The sequence below is a fragment of the Oryx dammah genome, unplaced genomic scaffold, assembly GCF_014754425.2.
Source record: "Oryx dammah isolate SB20612 unplaced genomic scaffold, SCBI_Odam_1.1 HiC_scaffold_27, whole genome shotgun sequence".
In the NCBI taxonomy this organism is placed as follows: domain Eukaryota; kingdom Metazoa; phylum Chordata; class Mammalia; order Artiodactyla; family Bovidae; genus Oryx; species Oryx dammah.
Window position 1 is genome coordinate 89,901,239 of NW_024070211.1, and position 21,525 is coordinate 89,922,763.

Consider the following 21,525-nt stretch of genomic DNA (forward strand, 5'->3'; position numbering starts at 1 on the left):
TCTGAGCCACCAGGGAAGCCCAAGAATCCTGGAGTGGGCAGCCTACCCTTTCTGCAGGGGAACTTCACAACCCAGGAATCGAACCAGGGTCTCCTGCATTGCAAGCAGATTCTTTACCAGCTGAGCTACCCAGGAATCCCAGTTGAATCTGTATTAACTCTAATTCTCACTAGACCCAAACTGATCATTAGGGCAGGGAGGCTAACTCAGTAATGTTGAAGCTGGCCACATAAACTTCGCTCCATGAAAAAGACTTTTCTGACTTTGAGCAACCCTCTTAAGGTTTCTGTTTGTCTGAGTGGTTGGCAGAGTTCCTCATGCACGTCTTCAGTTAGTACTAGAATGCAAATATGGAGATTAATTTGCACTCAGAATCTAGTATGATTTTGCTCTATATTTTAGAATTCAAAGAGCACATATTCAAAGCAGCAGCACTGAGTTTAACCAAGGTTCAGGTACTTTCCTTTACCCCAGATCACAGAAACAAAAGAATTTTTTTTTTTCATTGCACCAGACTTCCCCAGTTACATCAAAAAAACAAATACCCCCTGTGTGCTTACCGCTGGATCACACAACACCAGGGAGCATCACCGACATAATGTGAACAAGGAGTTTGCACTGTGGTGGTACTGGTGCTCATTTATGTTTGCTTGTTTCTGGCCTCACCATGCAGCATGAGGGATCTTAATTCCCCAACCAGGGGTGGAACTCATGCCCCCTGCAGTGGAAGCATGAAGTCTTAACTGCAGGACCACCAGGGAAATCCCTTGGTACCCACTATGTGAAAGCAATTGGGATGGGTCCTTTGGGAATGATTATGCCCAGTCCTTGACCTCAAATCATTTAGGCTCTAAACAGGAAGACATGCCATGTGTACATATGAAACAAAACAATCTAAGAAGTAAGTAACAATATACAAGAATATGATATGTGTAACTAGACACTGTAGGGGTTTTTTGCCAAATTGTTTGCATAAACAAAGAATGTTCTAAATTCAGATGAGGAGCATGAGTCAAATTAAATGCTGTACCTTGGAGACAATGAGAACCATCCTCACTTCTGAGGCAATGTAAGTGTTCCTATGTGGGCAAACCATGCCCTGGCCATACGGGCATGCCAGTGGAACACTTTGGTGTCACACTTCAGTTTTAATATGCTGATCCATTTTCATTTCAGCTCTGATGCTGCTTCTGTAAATTTTTTTCTTTTTATTCAATTGTCCTTTGAAAGCCCTATCTTAGAATTTGAGCATTCATATTCTACATTTTCAATTCTGTTAGTTTTCTCTGCAGCAAATGTGCTTACATTCTTGTTCACCCAGTATTAATAAAAAGGATGTTTGCACAGCAGGGAAGCATATTCTTATTTATCTCTGACCAGAATTGTGAAGAATGGAATGGTCTGATGGCCATTATCTTAACCCTATATGACTGCAAACGTTTTGAAGTAGTGGAGGAGACAATTGAACCACGAAACCCACATTAAAGTTTGCTTCTCTCAGTTATAGACTGCAGATTAAGTCCCCAGTCACATTTCTTACATAGGATTTTTTTTTTTTGCTATAAATAAGTATAAGATTATTTTTTGTTCAACAAAATAGGGTCACCTAACTTGAAAGACTGCAAAACTCATGAATTCAGAGTTCTCAGGGGAAATTACTTGGCATATCATTCTTTGAAATTCTTCCCACTCTGTTAAAGAGAAACATTAAAGGTCACGACAGTGTTCCTCTGTTGGGATGTCCTAGCCATCCTATGGAAGGAAGTCAAAGCCATGAAAAACTGTTTCTGTTATTTCAAAAATGACAACATTTTTATATTGTTTGATGCAGATAAGATTTAAATATAAATGAAATAAAAGGATGTATTGGTCTAAGCCTCAAAAAGAATATAAACAATTCTAAGACTTTACACTGATAAGAAACTCTTGGAAAGTAGTAGTGTAAGAAGCAAACACACGCGCACACACACACATGCATACCACTGAAGATTAGTAAATATTTCTAAGCAAGCTACAGTCAACAAAGCACAGTCACAAAGAATCTTTTAAGTGAATACTCTCTCTGATGACTATATCCTCACTTACAGAAAAGCCTCCCAGTATTTTCAAATAGGCACATGAATTTAGTCAATAAGTGGCAAGAACCAGATTCTCTTTATATCATTTCCCCTAAATTAATGGGTTGAGCATGACTTAATCTAACAACTCATGCTTCTTGGATATCCACTGTATATTCTTTGTAGAAGGAGGAACAAAAGAAAGTGAGAGAACCTCTGTTCATTGTCTGATATCTGTGAGAAACAATATAGCAGTTTGTAAGAAGTCTATATCGAACCCTGATAATAAAAATGCTGAGTAAAGGAAAAGCTGAAGCAGTGTGAACTGGTGGGTATTTGGCAACGCAGATCTGGTGTGGGGAAAGTCAGCAAATGGTAACACTAGAGGGGTTGTTTTCACCAAGGAAATGTAGCTGGGGCAGAACTTTGAAGTGTTGTACTGCTGCTGCTGCTGCTAAGTCGTGTCAGTCGTGTTCGACTCTGTGCGAAGTGTTGTACTAGATAGGGATAATCCAGGACTTGACCCAAAGTGTCAGAACAGTTGTCTCTCTGGATAGCTTCCAACCAGGGACACTGCTGAAACACCAGATTGTCATCAAGTTTCTCCTTGGCCATTGGCACGGTTAGCATTGTGGAGCAGGGGTGAGGTGGGGTCTCCTGGCCTCACATATAAAGGATCTTCATTCTCCTCACCTCGGCTAAGGGCCCTCTGTCCCTTTCCTCTGACTCAGGGTTGATGGATGTTTCTCTTGTAAGAGGCTTGCACATGCCCCTAAGCCTCCTATACGTGAATGGCACTATCCATTCCAGTTTCCTGCACTGAAGACAGATTTACAGAGAGATGTTATAATCCTGGTGTAAGTGGGTAAAATATCAAATCAGGGCAAAGTGTTGAAGTCAGTTGGAGAGAAGTGACTCACAGAATGGAAGAAAACCAAGTATCTTAAGTGATCATAATTAGCGTGGATATGGGGGGTTCCAGAGGGTTTCCCTGTTAGCTCAGTAGTAAAGCATCTGCCTGCCAAGCAGGAGACCCAGGTTTGATCCCTGGGTTGGGAAGATCCCCTGGATAGGAAATGGCAACCCACTCCAGTATTCTTGCTGGGAGAACTCTATGGACAGAGGAGCCTGGCGGGCTACAGTCCATGGGGTCACAAAGAGTTGGACACGGCTTAATAACCAAACAGCAGCTGCAGTCGCAGGGGGTTCCAGAATTCTCTCTCCCTGCCTAGTCCTCCATGGAGGTCCCTGTCATTCTTCTGTGGACTTTTGTGGAAAATCACTAGCTCAGGCCTAATCTCCAGTCTGTGGTGTTTACCTTGGTTGCTCTGAGCAGTCTAGGGCTGTGGTCAGGATGGATTGTTTGAAGGTCCACTGTCTAAGCAATTAGTAACAAGCAATAGCCACTGAAAGAGCCCCAGGCTCATCCAGCCACATGCCAGCATTCCTGGGACATGAGGTGTTCAAAAAAAAAAAAGGAATATTTGATGAAAGAGGGAGAGAATGTTGTGTAAGAGCTGAGTGCTTTCCATACAGATACAAGGGGGAAAACAAAACAGAAACATATGCGGCCTGAATGGTTATCTCAGGCGCAAGACAAACACCTCACTCTGGTGGTTCAAGGTTGTCTTTTTATATCCCTTTTATGTTTCAGGGCTTTGAATGAGCCACAGAGAAGCAGCAGCAACAGATGCTGTTCCCTGGAGGTTTCTGGAATCTATTTGGCTACTGTTCACCTCAGCAGCTGGGCATTTGGACAATATCTGGGAACAGCAAGCTTGGCACTGAAACTCTTGTGGTACTTGTTTTGCTGGGTGCCAGGGCCTGAGTCCCCGGGGTCAGCAAAGAGCTCTTGTTCACACATCCTCAGAGTTTCACAGTCTCGCTCCCAGGAGAGAGGACATTCCTTAACGATGAGGAGTCTTTGAAGCCTGCCTCACACCCACAGTGAAAGGTAGGTTCTGAGCCCTGCACCCCGAAGTACCCAGAGGAATAGGAGCTTTCTCTTGTCTGCCCTCTGTGAAGAACACGGCAAGGCCACTGATGGGACAGAGAACACAAACAGATTTGGCCAACTCGCTGCCAAGGCCTTACATGCTATGAAGCAAACACCGTGGCTCTCACCCCAAAGGTGAGAGGAGCAAACTGTGGTTGTTTCGGCTACACTGACATTCCAAGTCCTATGTATGATCTCTGCTCAGCCGGTCCATGCTGTTGTGTCATTGGATGCTCTGCAGAGAACAGAATAAAAAAAATGTGATACTGGCTCTTAAAATGTCCTGACGAGATCACAAATAAAATTTCAAATAAATTTTATTAAACAAATTTTTTCTTTCCTTTTATTAAAAATCAAAAATTTTATTTAAGATTTTTATTAAAGTTTTTTATTTTATTAAAAACAAGATCTTTAGTTAGCAGTGAAGAAAGTAGATACTTAGTTGCTGGGCTAATATGGGGATGGTTCAAGTGCTTAAAATGCAAGTCAGGTCACGGCAACTACCAGGCATTGTGCTATCTCTCCTCTCCCTGTTTCTTGGCTCCAGTTTATGAAGTGAGGCAAGAAAGGACCTCTTTCTACATTCTAGGAAGGAGTAGGGGTTCGGCTGGCTGCTCAGCTCAATTAGCTAAATGCTTTTGTTTTTTGCACTGGGTACTGGGCACACCCAGTTCAGAAATAGAATGAGGAAGCCCAGGCTTGCTTGGCTCTTATAATGCCTGCCAGGCTGCCAGGAGAGCCCTACCCTGCCCTGGACTCCTGATCTGAGAGACAGGAGGTGAGTGTGTCCTGCTTCCAAGAGGTGAGCAGGGCTATGGAATAGCACATTGTCAAGATCATGTTCTCCTGGTTTACCCCATGCCACAGGAAAAAGCTGGTGCCCCCAACTGCTTTAGGAAAGGATGTGCGTTCATCTACTGCCAAGTTGGAGAGAAACCTTACCCAAAAGATCCTTAAAATGACTTCAGAAAAAACCATGAAAGTAACTGCACAGCCCATACTATTTAATTACAGAATGCTTCAATGATTCCACATTTAAATATGGAATGCCTCAATGATTGGCAGAATCTGAGCATCTTCAGGCCAACCTCACAGAGGTGTTTTTCTCTGAAGAATAAGATTTGACAGTAACAATTGTGTTTTGATTTATTGATTTGCTCAAGTATAAAAGAAACTAACTGCACAGTTGCTTTGAATTCATGTTACTGATAAATAATGATGTTCAAAAAATTTGCATATGTCTAAACAACAAAAAGTGCTATTAAAATATTTATGAACCTTCAAAAAGTTGCCATTCAAGGGACCCTTGAACTTCAATGACCTGTGTCTTGAGGAGCCAGGTGTTGTAGATGAAAGGTCACCCTTCGGAAAGGACAACCACACACAAATTTAACTGCACTCACTGTGCTTGCGTGCTCAGTGGCTCAATCGTGTCTGACTCTTTGTGACCCCACAGACTGTAGCCCACCAGGCTCCTTTGTCCATGGAGTTTTCCCAGCAAGAATACTGGAGTGGATTGCCATTCCGTTCTCCAGGGGATCTTCCTGACCCGGGGATCGAAGCCGGGTCTCCTGCATTGCAGGTGGATTCTTTCCCATATGAGCCACCAGGGAAGCTGCATTCAATGTACTCATTGTTTATTACCACTGTCACTGGGGACTCAGATTTGACTGACCTTAGGCAAATTATAGCTGTCTCCACCTGTGGCCACAGGAGCACGGAGGTGATAACCCTTAGGAGAACTGGACCTCCTACAATGACCCTAACTACAGACATCAAACAAGCTGAAACCAATTCCTTCTTTTTCATTTATTGGGATTCCCAGGGCTCAAAAAGGCCCGCAGAGCACTTCCTTCCAAAAATGTATCCAACTTACTAGTCTGCACATCACTTACAGTGATAAGCAATGTTGATAAGTGTGTCCATCAAATTATGAAATGAAATATGAACAATGCTCCAGCTGTTAACTGTCATTTTATCATCAAAGCCACAGAAGACATTCACGGTCCAAAGGTCACAGCTTGAAGCTAGAGGGTGTCAAGGCCGCCTCTGAAGGTCACCCTTGGCCTGGCGTGAGCTAGTTTCCTGAACTTGTACTTCTGGATGCGGAAGCCGCATTCAGTTCCTTAATTACTCACACCCCCTTCGGGGTGCACTCTGCCAAAGCAGTGTCCCCACCCTGGTCTATTGAGAGACCAACCAACCTGACCCTGTCACACCCTGTGTCTCCCTCTCAGGGACTCTGAGCCAGGACTCAGAGACCATTGACAGCATGTCCAATTCAAACTGTCTAGAATAGTCATCTCTGGGGCCTTCCAGAGTTGTCTTTCTCTTTGCAGACTGGAATGAGAACTCTATTGAAATCATTACTACCTTCCACTCAGACCTTCTATAAGAGGGTGCTGACTCTCATACATGGATTTAGGATTCAGAGGAAGAGAAAATAGTGTAATCCTGGTTTATGTTACAATTAAACTTGTACTGTAGGAGATAAATTGCTTCTAGATATATTTGGCCTAGAGGCTTACCCAGTATTTTAAATGTAAATTTGTTATCCATGTTAAAAAAAAAAAGAGAGGACGAACCATAAAAATCTATGTATGGTTTCTCTTGAAAACTTCAACTATTTGGCAATACCGAGCCTGCCTTTCCACGTGGTGCCAGTCAGCTGGAATTGCTCTGAGTCTTTGCATGGGGCGTGCATTCTCCCTTTACCACCTCTCTGCTCTGTGCCAGTCTGAGTGTGATGCTAATGTCGGATGATTAAAGCAATGTAGCGCCTTAATCTGACCATCTTCTTTCACTTGTATTATCTGTCTGACTTCTATAGAAATCTGAAATGTGCTGCCTGCTCTAAGCTACACCATCTCCTTTATTTACCATTTACCACTTCCCCTGCCGCCCACAAAAGCTGACATGAAATGTTAGTACAGCCTTGGTGCTGCTGCTCCGCAAAACACCTCCCAGTTAGTCTGCCAGAAGGGGCACAGTCTTGGGATTACCTTGATAATTTCTGTATCTCTTTCTTAAATTATCCATGGGGACCTTCTGAGATGTGTACAAGCCATTACTTCCTCCTGAAAAATCTACCCTCAGGTAGCCAGTAAATTTGGCGAACTTCAAATGAATGTCTTTGTACTCAAAGACAGTGATCAACTGTGAGCAAACAAAGAATCTTGAGCATAAATAGAGTCTGCATAATTCCTCCAGATAGAAAAGTTTCATAACTAATATAAACAATATGTGACAGAGTTATTCTGACAAACGCCGTTTTTGAAGTACAGTAAGAGAACAAGGTTGGTGCCTTTAATAAGGACTAAGTGCGATGCCTAGAGATGAGAGAGACCACGAGAAAAGTACAGTTAATCGAGCTGACATTTCAGCAGGACCTTGAAGGGTGAGCAGGGTCTAAGTATGCAGAGAGTGAAGGGAGGAGTTTTCTGTATTGAAGGAACAATCTGAAAAATGCTCAGAAGTGGAGAATGTGGGCAATATACTCAGAAAGAGAACAGTTCAGTTTGCCTGGAGTGTAGCTGAGGTTCTCATACTCATGAATCCTCAACTATTTAAAGCTGAAGATTCTAGGGTGTACCTCCGGAAACCTGTCTTTTAATCATCATTACAAATGAATTTTTGTAAAGAGATCACTATCCCTACTCTGAGAAAGCCTTGCACTGTGTGTTTATTGGGTAGATTTGGGGATAGAGGTAGTGTCCAGGTTTCAAATAACCTTGGCTTCAGGCCATGGAATTTATAGTTTTTCTGTGGACAGCAGAGAGCTAATTTTACTGGCAGTTTAATATTAATTTGGGGGATAAGAGAGAAGGATGCCTCAAAGATGACACCTAGGTTTGGATCCTAGGAGGCACCATTAACAGAAACATGAAGCATGAGATTGGGAATGGTCCTTGGTTTATTTTTCTGCCTTTAGGTGTGCTTAGCCTACATTTCCTTTGATCGGCTCTAGCACCACTTACAGTGGAGGAGTGGATACTCTTGGGCTCTAGTTTGTATCCCTTTAGTCTTGGACTGGTCACACAAATCTTCTAGGAGTCAGTTCCTCATCTGTGAGATGGAGATGACAATAAGGTATGTTTCCTGATCCGCCGAGCACCTAAGTTGGGTAACACATCTGAAAGGCCTTTAGAGGACTGCTCATATACAAGAAATCATCTTCCTAGGGAGAAAAACCAATGTTTTAAAGTTCCTAACATAACTAACTATATGCTAGTATACCTATGCTGTGGCTTACCTGTTTTTGCAGAGTATGCAGTGGAAATGTTCATTATAAAATGATGCTAAGAAGAAAGCAAACTGGATACAAAATTGAATCTATAGAGTGATTATATTTTAAAATTACTGTATTATATGTGGGAAATACAGCTGTATTTCAATAGTTATTTTCTCTAGTGGTGAGGTTGTACATAAATTCTCATTTTGTTTATTGACTGTGTGTATGTAGTTTAGATAGAGTCCTCAGGAAAAAGAGAAAAAGTCCCAAAAGGCATGCTTTGAGTTTGCAAAGATAATATGTCTCAATTAAAACTATGAATCCTTCCAATATTTCCAATGGATTTGCTTCCAAATGTTTGCCTTCTTAATGGATTATAAATAAATTGGAAGGGACCTACCACTGGAGACTAATAAACACAGAGGATGCCAATGTCTGGAGAAAGGAGAAGGGAATTTGTTGGAATGGGCCAATGCTGTTCCCATAGAGGGTATCATCTTGTTACAAAGTCCTGATTTTTTGTGGGGGACAGGAAGAGTGAAAAAGCATGATGCAGGGCAAGAGACTTGCCTTGAGTTCTGCCCTGGGCTTCCAGAGAAACCAGAGCTGGTGCCTCCAGGATATTTAACATGCTCCTCACAGCCTTAAGCCAGAACAAGATCAAACTGCATACAAAGCTAGGACTTCTGAATGTCAGTATGGCAGACTTGTAAGGCCTGGGGATTAGCAAGATGAGAAGAGAGAGGTCTTTATCTTCATTATTTGAGTTACTGAAATTATTGGAATGAAGGACAGAGACCACCTGGGCCATAAAGTACAGGTGATTAGTGTTTCAGATGTCCCTAAGGCGGGAATCATGGTCATCCCAACTGGATTTTTAATTTACTGATTGTTTATTTGGAATATTCATTCAGGTCGGTGTTACAAAGACAAATGATTCTTTCATGTTTAGTCCTACTTCATTTTGTTCAGAAGAATGTGAGAGATTTGGAGAACCAGGGTTGGAGATCAAAGAGAAAAATGTATCGATACAGAAGGGTATTATCTGTCCATGTTGTGTTAGTAGGTTTTCAACCTAAATTGCAGAAATGAATTGTCAGACAATTACCAAGGGGGAAAAAGTGGATAAAAAACTGTCCCATCATGCTTTCATGCCAACTTCACATTTTTTCACCTGAATTTATTGCAGGAAAGCAAATGAAAATATATATGATTATGATCTAGAAGCAACATGAGACATTTGAATGTTCATTGAATTTAGCCACAAGCTTTTTTTCTGCTTCTCACAAGAATGCTTTTTACAGGAGATAAAGCATCTAATTGCATTTCAAAGGCCATTTATTTTCCTATTAAAGCAAAAACAAATACTAAGCACTCTAAATATCTGTCATCTGGAATGTTTGAGGTCTTAATTTGGGGTATTTATGCCTGTTTTTGCTTTTTCTTTTTCTTTTATTTTTGAAGGTGGAATATAGGGTGAGTTGACTCAAATTGATACATATTTTAGCTTTCTACTTCATGTTACTGGCATCAGACTAATATAATTACTTCCCTAGAAGGTTTTTTAGTGATTATTCCTATCTATCAGAAGAATATGCCTATGTGGGCTTCCCAGGTGGCTCAGTGGTGAAGAATCTGCCTGCAGTGCAGGAGACCCAGATTCAATCCTGCACTGGGAGGATCCCCTGGAGAAGGGAATGTCTACCCACTTCAGTATTCTTGCCTGGAGAATTCCATGAACAGAGAAGCCTGGCAAGCTACAGTCCACGGAGTCTCAGAGTCAGCCATGGCTGAGTAACTAACACAAAACAGGAGAGAAATAAATCTATCCTTATAATTTCTTGCTGGTTTGGGCTTTCTTTTTTGTTTGAACTATTAATACTAACATTAAAAAATATTTAGTTTCTACTTATTTAATTTTAAGCAATCTTTTATTTATCAAAGCAGTTATATTTTATTAACTATGCCAGCCATGCATATATACTTATAAAACCCAAAGACGTTCAATATGAACCTAATATAAGAAAAACACATGGCATTCAACTTCATCTTTAATGTAATGTAAACATTAAAATAAAAAATCTTTTGAAATTGTCATTGATTCTATAAGAATTATGAAAACTGTCCTCTAGAACTCTGTTCCTATTTTGTGTTGTCGCACTAGCAGTTCATGTTTTATTTTATTTACTTATCATTTTATTGCACCTCTCTTTATTGCGCTTTATGGATACTGCAGTTTTTGTATAAATGGAAGGTTTGTGGTAACCCTGCATTGAGCAAGTCAATGGGTGCTATCTTTCAATGGCATTTGCTCACTTTGTGTCTTTGCGTCACATTCTGGTAATTCTCAAAATATTTCAAACTCCTCAAAATTGTTGCATTTTATGATAATCTGTGTTCAGTTTTTTAACCATTTTTAATTGAAGTATCGTTTATTTTCAATACTGTGTTAATTTGAGGTGTACAGCAAAGTGATTCAGATTATTTTCCATTATAGGTCATTATAAGATATTGAATATAATTCTCCACACTATTATAGGAGGTATTTGTTTATCTATTTTGTTTGTACTAGTGTGTATATATTCATCCCAAACTCCTAGCTTCTCTCTCCACCTGACTCCATGTATCCCTTTTGGTAAATATACGTTTGTTTTCTTTGTTTGTGAGTTGATTTCTGTTTTGTAAGTAAGTTTCTTTTGTATCATTTTTTCTCAGATTCCACATATAAGTGATAACATATGATATTTATCTTTGTCTGGCTTACTTTACTTAATATGATAAGCTCTAGTTCCATCCATGTTGCTGCAAATGGCATTATTTTTTCTTTTTTTTATGGCTGAATAATATTCCTATATATATATATACACACCACGTCTTCTTTATCCATTTACTTGTTGATGAACATTTAGGTTGCTTCTATGTCTTGGCTATTGCAAATTATGCTGTGGTGAATATTAGGGTCTATGTACTTTATAGAATTAGTTTTCTCCAGATATATGCCCAGGAATGGGATTGCTAGATCATATGGTAACTCTGTTCTTAGTTTCTTAAAGACCTCCATATTGTTCTCCACAGTGGCTGCACCAACTTACATTCCCAGAAACAATGTAGAAGAGTTCCTTTTTCTCTGTATCCTCTCCAGCACTTATTGTTTGTAGACTTTTTAATGACAGCCATTTGGATTGGTGTGAGGTGATACCTCATTGTAGTTTCAATTTACATTTCTCTAATAGTAATAATGAGCATCTTTTCCTGTGCCTGTTGCCATCTATATGTCTTCTTTGATGAAATGTCTGTTTAGATCTTCCATCCATTTTTTGATTGAGTTGTTTTTGTTTTTGTTTGTTTGTTTTTTGATAGAGATATTTGTATATTTTAAGGAGGCAAGAATATACAAAGAAGAAAAGTCAGTCTGTTCAATAAGTGCTGCTGGGAAAACTGGATAGCTGCTTGTGAAAGAATGAAATTAGAACATTCTCTAATACTATATGTGAAAATAAACAAAAATGATTTAAAGATCTAAATGTAAGACTGCATACTATATAAGACTCCCAAAGGAAAACATAGGCAGAATATTCTTTGATATAAATCACAGCAAGATTTTTTTTGGATTCATCTCCTAGAGTAGTGGAAATAAAAGCAAAAATAAACAAATGGGACCTAATTAAACCGTAAAGCCTTTGCACAGCAAAAAGAAACAATAAACAATGAAAAGGCAACCTATGGACAGGGAGAAAATATTTATAAATGATGCTATTGACAAAGGATTAATTTCTAAAACAGTTCACATTTTAGATAGCATCAAATTTCTGCAAAACAGTGATACTTTTAAGCAAAAAATTGTTCTTTTTTGGATGAAACGAGCTACAAATCATTGCTATAAATGTAGCAATATAGAGTCTTTATTTCTAGGAAGTATTATATGCTTTTAATTATTCTGCAATGACATTAACCATCTGCCTTTGAATTTGAAACCAAAACAGTTTTCTCACCAACATAAATATATAGAAAATACAATGAAATAACCTTGATTTCACCCTTTGAAAGGAAGTAATGAGACTCACACCTTCTCTTTGCTTTGAGGTTTGACGTTAAGCAGAGAGGATGTCAGTGTTTATTTTCACCTGTTTTTCTACAGCATCCTGTTATGACATCACTATCCTATCTATGATGTGAAGAGTAAAGAAGGTCATAGACTAGAAATGAATCTGATCTGAGAACAGATCATACACAGCCCTTCCATATGCATTGTCTCTGTAATGATGTGAAAATATGAGTCATGATGACTCATTTACTTTCTGACCTAACCTATTGTCTGCTTCTCTATATTTAATAGACTTACCTGAACTCAAGTCTCTGTTCATCTGGGTGACATCATGGATTTCACCTTTTTTTTTTTTTTTTTGCCAAGCGTTAACCTGAACACTTTACTGGAACAGTCAGATGCATTCAAACCCCTAGATATTTAGGACAATGTAGATGAAAATTCTCTTTGGATTCTCTAATGTTATAGCTGGATTTTATGTTTTCATTACAAAATGTTAAATCTTTTGGAATCCAGAAGTTGTTTATCACTGAATGAGGTAAACATACATAAAAATTCTTTGTCTCATCATAGCCAAAGAGTCTGAGGAAGGTGGACTTCAAAATGAAACCATATTTTTTGCTTTCTTAGTTTACCTTCTTCCTGCTGCTCAGATTCATCTCTGCTTTGGACTTGTAAACAGTAGAACAGAGATGATCTCTTCTAACACATTATCTAGAAAAGGTCACTGCAGCCAAGAAAAGCAAAATGTGTCATTTAAAGTTGAATTCAGATCTGAGACATTGTCTGGCTTTATCACAAGATTGTGAACAGAGTTCAGTAAGCTCAGGGTAACTTTGGCTTTCGGGGTTTGGGGAAGGTGGGGAAGCTGTACCATTAGCAAATGGAAAAAGCTTCCTGAAGCAGAGAAGAAGCAATTCTATAGCCAATTAAACAAATCATCCTGAAGGGGAAACATATTTCTCCATTAAAGCCTGCCAGCATAAAATACTTCCCAATTAGTTCAAAGAACACAGCCACAGATGTGGGCCAAAATATGCTCCCTCCTTCAGAAGTTCTCATATCAATGGTTAGGATCTCTTTGATTTTATGAATGAGTTTCACATTGTGTTGGGGGATGTTTTTCCTTTTAAAAGGAGAGACTTATAACCTTGAGAAATTTAAACACAATTACGTTTACTGAAAATGCATTGATAGCATAGCAGATATTTCATACCAGTGTCTTAAAATGGGCAAAATAATAAATCCAAGTCCAAACTGCTGGTGTTCCCGTCTGTAATACCTCTGAGCTAAATCCCACCCAAAAAGCTAAATAAAATACCTTTCCTTCTTAGAGTGGGGTTGTCATATTAAGAAAACAAAAATATGGGTTACCCTATTAAATTCAAATTTTAGACAAAGAATCCTCTTTTAGTATGTTTCCTGTAATTTTGGGGACATTAACATTATTCTTACTTTATTAGAAATTCAAATTCAACTTGACATTCTATATTTTACCCAGCAACCCTATCCATGAGAGAATCAGGCTTCCTAGCTCAAAATGTATAAAGATATTTTTACAAAATAAACACAGGCACATACAAATTGCACTTCACACTTGTTGCTGAATGTTCCCAGCTGTGGGACTGGCTAATGGAGGACTGGTCACTGGGACAACCATAACTACCCAGGATGCACATTCCATCTAGAAATCCCGGAGGCTTGCACCTTGAGACAATCTGTGAGAGAAAAGACATCAAAGGGAAATGTGTTAGAGCAACGGTAGAAAAATGTTTTCTTGTCCACCTTTTATTGCAAGTTCTTCATTGCTGCCAAGTGGCCAGCTGGTACATTTTTCTTTTTCTTTGGCCCAAGTCCATTTACAAGACCTACACTGGGCTACATCATCAGGCAGGCTCCATCGGACTTTGTCACAGTACATATTGCAAATTAATTCCATGTGCTACAGAAGGGAGGGCTCATATTCTCATAAGACTTGTAGACTCTAGGAATGTTAGAGCTGAAAAAGCTCTGTTATTTATAAAATCATCTAATTCCTTTCTATCACAGATGAGGTAGAAACTTGGGCCCAGGGAGCCTGAATCGCTTGTCTGAGGACTCACCGCAGGAGCCAGGGCTGGTACCCTCAGTGATGACTTCAGGCTTAGGTCACTTTCCCATCACACCACAGTCAGATACTGTAATTGGAATTGACTGTATTTGACTGTGAATGAACGACGATCCTCGTTACTAATCCTTGAATAGTATTTCCAACACTAAAGGCACTCTTGTCCTCTTGATCATTTTATTGTCTACCCATGGTACATGATAATGGTGATAGCCACTATTGCTGATGAAGTAATGCCTAATAAGTAGTGCCTGGGCTACAGACCTATCCAACTTCTGGTTGACCCCTTACTAGGAGTGAGGACTGTGATAGGTTTGGCAAAGCCCCAGCCTCTCAGAGCATCTCTTTCCGCTTCTCTGGTACCCACTTCAAAGGACTGTAGTGAGGATGATATGACATATGCAGGAAGAGTTCTTAGCATGGGGCCTGGCACATAGTGAGCCCCTGATCCCTGAAGAACATTGCCCACTGTTCCAAGTCATGAATATAGAGGTAGGTTCTGTCTCCACCAAGCTCATATTCCAACCAAAAATAACACATATAGGCATCTCTACTTGGAAAGAAATGTTTAAAGTATTTCCTCTTAGATAAAGGCATAATATTTCATGAAATAAACAGATGATTTGGGTTAATTATCTAACAGAGCCAGGGAAACAACTCAGCCCTGGGATGTTCAGAATTCAATTCAGACCTGCAGAGCAGGCTCTGCCCACAGTATGGAGAGTCCTGTCACATATTTCTAATCTTCTCTTTCTCTCTCACTCCTCTGAAACATTCACATGTGGTGGGGCTGACTTTATTTGGGCTGTTTTAACAACTGCATCCAATTACATCACTGGCTTCTTTTAAAAATGATTGAATATAGGAAAAGCAAAATTACAAAGTCAGCAGAATTTCTTGTTGGCAGTACCTCACCTTCCATTCTCTGGTCATCTTTCCCTACTTCACACCCTGAACATCCAGTCCCTTTTTGTAACTCTGATTCCTAAGAGCCCCAACCCTGTCACTCATATGTACACTCTGACAGAGCAGCAGGGCTACACTGCCCCTTCCCTACGCTGTCCCCCTGCACACCCTTTTCATTTCCCGCTTCTTAAGTTGGCAGATACAGATGTGAGAGTTGTACCATAAAGAAGGTTGAGCACCAAAGAACTGTTGCTTTCTAACTGTGGCGCTGGAGAAGACTTGAGAGTCCCTTGGACAACAAGGAGACAAAACCAGTCAATCCTAAAGGAAATCAACCCTGAATATTCACTGGAAGGACTGATGCTGAAGCTGAAGCTCCAATACTTTGGCCACCTGATGCAAAGAGCTGACTCATTTGAAGAGACCCTGATGTTGGGAAAGACTGAAGGCAGGGGAAGGGGATGACAGAGGTTAGATGGCATCACTGACTCAATGAACATGAGTTTAGGCAAACTCCAAGAGATGATGAAGGACAGGGAGGCCTGGTGTGCAGCAGTCCATGCGGTCACAAAGAGTCAGGCAAAACTTAGTGACTGAACAATGACAAAGATGACAAGTCACGTTAAGCATTTTGAGAAAAGAAAATTGAGCTAGTTCAGTCTTCAAAGTGTACTCGACTGGTGGTCCAGCTAATTCAGCCATATTTTTCACTCTTTCAAAGAAGAAACTTTCAGCCCAAAACGCAGTGGATTTTTCTAAGTTGAGATCTACTCTTCAGTAGGAATGTCTGCATGAGAGAATTTAAGTCTTGTGACCCAAAGAGAGTCACCCAAATGTCCCAATGTTCTGCAGGCTTCAGGGATCACTCATCTCTTTAATACCAACTGACATGGAATGTGCCCCATTCTCTACAGCCCTGGGATGTCAACTTTCTTTGCTTTGCATTTCTCCAGTTCCTAAGGAATAGTGACATGTTAAACAAATCCATCAATTAGTGATTTGTCAGCTCTTTCTCTGATCTGCCTCTCTGAACATGGTTTGCCGGATTCCTCTTTCCACATCACAACCCTGTTCCAGGCTGCCATTCTGCCTTATATGGCTGCTGCTATGTTGCTTCAGTCGTGTCCGACTCTGTGTGACCCCATAGACAGCAGGCCACCAGGATCCCCCATCCCTGGGATTCTTCAGGCAAGAACACACTGGAGTGGGTTGCCATTTCCTTCTCCAATGCATGAAAGTGAAAAGTGAAAGCGAAGTCTCTCAATCGTGTCCAACTCTTAGTGACCCTATGGACTGCAGCCTACCAGGCTCCTCTGTCCATGGGACTTCCCAGGCAAGAGTACTGGAGTGGATTGCCATTGCCTTCTCTCTTATATGGCAAGGCACTAAATATTGACTCAACATCCGCCCTGAGTTTTCCAAAGCACAATAAACACCAAGTTAGGAATTTACAAAATTTTACTAGCTTGAGACTATCCCGTGTGAATTGCAATGCAAAAGAAAATGAAATTCAAAATAAAAAATCACTGCTTATAGAACCAAACATCATACTCCTTCCAAAAATATTTCCTACCATCTCTCCTTTAAGCCTCCCCACCCTATCTTATCCCTTGTGCTGACCTTGTTCTGTGTTCCAGGCTTTGGATCATCTACTGATACTACAGGCATGATAGAAATGAACTAGTGAGATGTCTGCAAAATTCTTTCCTCAGTTGGTCCCAGATTCTATGGAACAAGATGGGTTGAGGGGTCAAAGGACATGAGTCAACCAGGAGAGAAACTAACTTTTTCCAGCTGAATTCTTCTCCAGAGATGTCCTAGGAAGATATTTCTTAGAATGATACTTGGCTCAGGAAAACAGGGGATCTCCCAGGATCTGTTTCTGAAATGCATTCAATTGAGAGGCGGGGGGAACCCTCTTTCTCAGGTTTAGCTTCTCCTCAGAGGGGCTGCCCACCTAGCTTCTGTTTTCTCTCAGGTTCTGCATGATTCTCAGAGATGAGTATACATTTGCTGATTTACTTACTCATTCAGCAATTATGTACCAAGTACTTATCACATGCCAGGTGCATTGATAGCTGTCAGGTGGGAAGGAATGAAATAACATCCTTGGCCCTTCCCTAATGGAGCCTCTGTTAGCAGAGGAGTTAAGCAATAAACATCTAGACGCAACTTTTCCATATATAAATTGCAAACTGCTGTAAAGGAAAAGGACGTGGCTCTCTCAGAGTAAATGAGGAGCTGCTTTTGAGATTGGGTACAGGAAAAAACCTTATGACCAGGAGGTATTTAATCCGAGAATGAAGGATTAGAAAGAACTAGCCAAATAAAGAGAACTGTACAGGCATGGAAGTGAGTGAGTGTGGGGCAGGAGGGAGGAGGGAAGAAGAGGAAAAGCATTTACCCCCAAATGAGCAGTCTGTGCAAAATGCCTTAAGGTCTTTTAAAGAAATGGTGGGGTGGGGTATGAAGGATAGGGATGTAGGCTGGCCAGGGGAGAGGGAGGGGAAGCGAGGATACCTGGTTTATAGTGAAGCAGAGATTGGAAGAGTTACAAAAGGACCACTTTTTAAGGACATTCACTGTAAGCCTCAACAATGAGTTTCCGTTTTATTCTAAATATAAAGAGAAGGTCATGAAGAAAGGGACTGTAGTGATCAGTATCATGGTTTCTTATAGACCACTATGAAGAGATGAGGAATTGGCAAAAATGGAAGTAGGGAGATGAGTTATTGGAGTCGTCCAGGTGATGGGTGGGGGCTTCCCTCATAGCTTAGTCGGTAAGGTATCTGCCTGCAATGCAGGAGACCCGCGTTCGATTGCTGGGTTGAGAGGATCCCCTGGAGAAGGAAATAGCACCACATTCCAGTATTCTTGCTTGGAGAATCCCAGGGACAGTGGAGCCTGGCGAGTTACAGTCCATGGAGTTGCAAGAGTTGGACACGACTTAGCGACTAAAGAGAGAGAGAGAGGTGATTGGTGATCGTGGTGAGAACAGTGGAGACGGAGAAAAAGGAAATGACTCGAAAAATTGTGGAGGAAGAATACCCAGGACTTGATTAAGGTTCAGGGCTTCCCTGGCGGCTCAGACAGTAAAGAATTCACCGGGGATACAGGAGACCCAGGTTCGATCCCTGGGTTGGGAAGATTCCTGGAGAAGGGAATGGCTGCCAACTTCAGTATCCTTGCCTGGAGAATAAAATGGACAGAAGAGTCTGGTTGGCTACAGTATATGATGAAGGTTTAGATACAGAGCAGGAGGAATCAATGACTCCCAGAGGCTCACAAAGGAGCCTTCTGGTATCTTGCAAATTCAGTGTATTCATAAGTAGATATTTCTTGAACTGCATGCTTCAAACACATACATACATTTTATGCTCTTTACATTCTGTAGACAACACTTGAATACATATATTTACATAAGGTTTCTGGCTGAGGAGCCTTGGGGATAGCAGCATCCTTTTCTCAGCTGCAGAGGCCCAGATAGGACAGGTTTCAGTGGGAGGTGGGGGAAGAATCAAGGGTGCTGAGACCCCCGTGAGGCACCCATGCGGACGTGGCACATGAGCAGCTCTATTTATGCATCTAGAACTTGGAGGGGAGACCTGGGAGAAACATTAAGAACTCTTCTCATTTTTAGAATTGTACTGCTGCATTCTAAGGACAGTCAGATAGGAAATAATAAACCACACCTTCTGAGAAAAATTGTAGAAAGTTAAAAATATTCATAAAATATTAAGAAGTTTTCTACACAGACTGTTTCTGGTTTCTATTGAAATTCCAAAGGTCCGATGGTAACCAGAAGCCCTACAGGGCCTTCACTGTATGTAGCATTGCTGAAATTCTGGCAGCAGAGAAAATACACATAAGGACCATTTTTTAAAATTATGATTGGCCTAGATTTTATTATTCTTCAAAACCTTTCACAAAACCACAGCACAGATGTTTGTTTGATTTTGAAGTGGTTCATGACATATAGACCAAACATCATGACACCCACACTTTCCAAAATTTGGGGGAAAAAAATAATCAGAAAGAAACATTCAAATTAAGCATAAAAATTTTAAAGACCTAAAGGAAATGGTAAGTCACCACGGCTACTTTGTTAGTTGAATATTTGCTAGTTATCAGTCATTGGCCATATCTCCCAAATACACACCTCCTTTTTCTAAGCTTGGAGTTGTAACGTTGGGAATTGAAATTATCCAGATAATTAACTTTTTTTAAATGACCATATGAATTAATCAAATAATCAGGCATTTCCTCTGAAATCAAAATTATTATTTAATGTTATTGTTATGACTATATATTTCTTTATATCAGTGATCCTTTCAAGATGAGTGGATCTTAGATGATACAATGAAAACAAATATAAAAGTAAATATGTACTTTTGTGTTTATACACACACACACACATAACTTTTACTGCTGACATGCAAATGCAACCATTATGGGATAATGTTTACTATAGAGTAGTTAAGAAATATAAGCCCTGCTAGGAATTTGCTCCATGAAGAAATCTGTTTAGAAAGAGATCTGCCACCCACTGAATAGAGCACACTTCAGATCCGGAGCTTATTACAACTATTTCAGAATGGCAAACTGCATAAGAGTCAAACAAAACATGTAAGCTGCCCCACCTTAATTAAGATGTAAGCCTCCTAGTGATTTCTGTGGGACTGGGAGAATCATTTTCTGGCCCATCACCATCCAGTTTATACCGAGTCACTAGAGATACCAAAGCATTTTTGAAACTTCTATATCCCAATAAATTATACAAACAATCTGTCAAAAGTAAGTTTGATTTATTAGGCACCAAGGCTGGCCAAGACACCCAGGGGAGCCATCCAAGAGCTACTGATAGAAAATACAGAAAGACTGGAGGGCAGAAATGCAACAGGAAAGGACACAAGGGCCATAGGGACCTGCAGCACATCATGGCTGCCATTTCATATGCACAGCCGCACTGTGTGCACAGTCTTGAAGAGCCAGTCCAGACTCTGTTCGAGAACAAGGGCACAACAATGCGGATATTCAATGCGTTGCATGAATGACAGGTTGCAATGGTAAGTGCCAATAAGGAAATAATCAGCATGTGTATTCTAAACAGCTATTGGAGGTCCAGGAGAGCATGAAACTAAAAGCAGCCAAAGGATCCAGGTTCAGCTTATTGGTAGGAGAAAGATGAACATACTGACGTTTAGCAGCTGCACAGAAAGCAGTGCTGTGGAAGAAGGGCTGAGCAGAGAGCTGAAAATCAGACTCCTGGAGCTTGAATCCAGACTCAGCCCCTCCCTAACAGTGTACTGTACTAAGTTCTTTCAGTTGTGTCCAGCTCTTTGCGACCCTACAGACTATAGCCTGCTGGCTCCTCTGTCCGTGGGATTCTTCAGGCAAGAATACTGGGGTAGGTTGCCATGCCCTCCTCCAGGGGATCTTCCTGACCCAGGGATTGAACCCAGGTCTTCTACATCTCCTGCTTTCGCAGGCAGGTTCTTTACCAACACCACCTGGAAAACCCCTCCTAACTGTGTAGTTGTCAGCAAACTCAGTTGCTTCTCTGGGCCTTGGTTTTCTGATCTATAAAATAAGAACAATAATGAGATCTTTCTAATAATAATGTTATTATTTTTAAATTATTTAATTTCTCTTCAGATTAAATGACTTAAATCTTGTAAAGTACTTAAAACAACGTTAAATAAGTAGGCACTTAATATATAAATGTTGGTATTGTTACTTGGTGGCAATGAAAACAATTAGCTCAATAGCAAGTTTTTCTCTAGACATTAATCTTGGGGACTTTATTCATGTTTTGCAAGAAGACAAGAGAAGAAACTTACAAGTTTGTCTGTGTCATCACTTACTTTAATTTCTACTGAAAAGCAAGGGAGAGTGGATCACCTGAGAGAAACTTGGTCCTTCTTTTGTTAATTGAACTTGCTGTAAATCTGTGGCCGTGTCTTCACCGTCCCAGTTGGAACTAAGATACTGGAGATACACAAATATTTAGTACACAAGTGTTTTTATAAGTCATGTGCTAGGCTACGTGTAGGGATACAAAGTGTAATAAAACTGACCTCAGCTCTTACAGTAAATTGTGCAATCACCTTGTGAAATGTAGGCTATCTGACACACAGTTCATGCTCAATAAACAAGACCACTTTGCAGTCTCATCCCACATGT

At 40.4% G+C, this 21,525-nt stretch overlaps 1 non-coding gene and 1 pseudogene across 1 annotated transcript; both read left to right on the forward strand.

Annotated features, from left to right (window-relative positions):
- The first annotated feature begins 350 nt into the window (after positions 1-350).
- On the forward strand, positions 351-5,171 carry LOC120854144 (annotated as a pseudogene).
- Positions 3,046-3,116, forward strand: TRNAG-GCC. Its single transcript has one exon. It is a non-coding gene; the product is annotated as a tRNA-Gly (tRNA).
- Positions 5,172-21,525: the final 16,354 nt, after the last annotated feature.